Source organism: Tarenaya hassleriana, unplaced genomic scaffold, assembly GCF_000463585.1.
Source record: "Tarenaya hassleriana unplaced genomic scaffold, ASM46358v1 Cleome43, whole genome shotgun sequence".
Classification (NCBI taxonomy): domain Eukaryota; kingdom Viridiplantae; phylum Streptophyta; class Magnoliopsida; order Brassicales; family Cleomaceae; genus Tarenaya; species Tarenaya hassleriana.
In genome coordinates, this window is record NW_010967059.1 from 352,005 (window position 1) to 353,808 (window position 1,804).

Consider the following 1,804-nt stretch of genomic DNA (forward strand, 5'->3'; position numbering starts at 1 on the left):
TATATCGCAATTCCGAGTACTTCTCTTAGATTTACCCTTCGTATTCGTTTCGGTTTAATTCCTTTCTTCTATTTACTTTTACCTTTTTCACGTTTTGTTCACCCTTATTTTATCCTATTTCGTTTAAATACCATTTAACACCATATTACCGTTTTAATCCATTTGAGTCAATTCGTCCGATCTAGACAGGTACTTGGTACGTTTCATTTATATGCCTGGACCGATTGATCTGTTCACCGGATCGGTCAGTTCAGGGGGTGCGTTCTAAATCATTATTTCTCATGTCTAGTTTTTTTTTTTTATCGGCTTTTTTTGTCAATTGCTACTCATTTATTACTAAACATCCTTAGATCCTAAATCCTTGCAGAAATACTAATCTACACCATTAAACATGAGAATTGAATCTCACAAACTCAACTCAAAACCACTCACTATGTTTCGGCTCGGAATAACCCAACAGTACTTGGTCCTGTGTGTCTCCAAACTCCACGCGCGTTGGTTACTCTCCCCCCTCTCTTTCTCCTCTACTCTCTTTCTGTCCAAAATCGACTGAATTGAGAGGTTGTTTGTTTGATTTCCTTAGCCTACTGTCACGGTTTCCACCATGGCACTAACCTAGTTCTAAGACTATGCAACATAAAGATAAATTCATAATTTATTAATCCTAGAATAGGAAAACACTAAAACACGAAGAGAGATACTAACCTTAACCGACGAGACTGGACCTGGCGACGTCCGTGCACCACTAGAAGACGCCACAAAAAGTAACACCCTCTACGGTATCTACACCGCAGATAGATCTAGCAAGTGGATCTGGCCTGATAAGGCCTAAAAATTTGTCGCTAGTCCGGAGAGGTTCCCGAGAGCTTATGGTCGTATTAGACTTCTTATAAAGCTCTCTAGATCCCCTATAGGACTTAGGACTTGGTGTGTTGAAGTCTTGAGCCAAACTCCCCTTATATAGAGTTCCAAATCCTTGAAAATGGGTAGAATTTTCGATGTGGGATTTTTGCTCGGTTACTATTCATGGTTACTATTCACAGACACTATTCACGGTTACTATTCACCGACACTATTTATCATTTTACAGATTTATGCAAATTCGACCGAGTTTCCACATCGTTTTATTTTTCGCTTGAATGAAACTGATTCAACCAAATTTGACCAAAATTGTACGAGTTGCTTTTACTCGATCGAATCAACTCTCCGCCACTTTAGATCATTCTGTGTCCTTTTTTTTTTGGGCTGACCAGTCTGATCTATTTTGTGTCCTTTTTTCTGATGTTGTACCTTATATTTAAACTAATGTCCTGTCTATTTACTTATTTATCTTTGAACATAATTAAATATTCAAATCAGATTTCGGGGTATTACAAATCCTCCCCCCTTAGAATGAATTCGTCCTCGAATTCTGAATTGGTTATCATCCATTCGAAAGCCTTCCTTAAATTCCATAAAGGTTTATTACAGTACAGCCTCGCTTGTTCGGACGTTTACAGCATTTAAACAAACAGATGAGGATAAGTGTCATGCATTTCCGCCTCGGGTTCCCATGTCATGTCGGAAACCCCTTGAGATCTCCATACCACTTTGACGAGCGGTATTTCCTTGGTTCGTAGCTTCTTGACTTTCCGGTCCACGATCTGTAGTGGTTCGTCCCGAAAACGCATAGCACTGGTGAACTCCAATTCCTGCGGTTGTATCACGTGGGAAGGATCTGCCACGTACTTCCGTAGCATTGATACGTGGAATACGTCATGCACGTTTCCCAACTCTGATGGTAGTCCAAGACGATACGCTACAG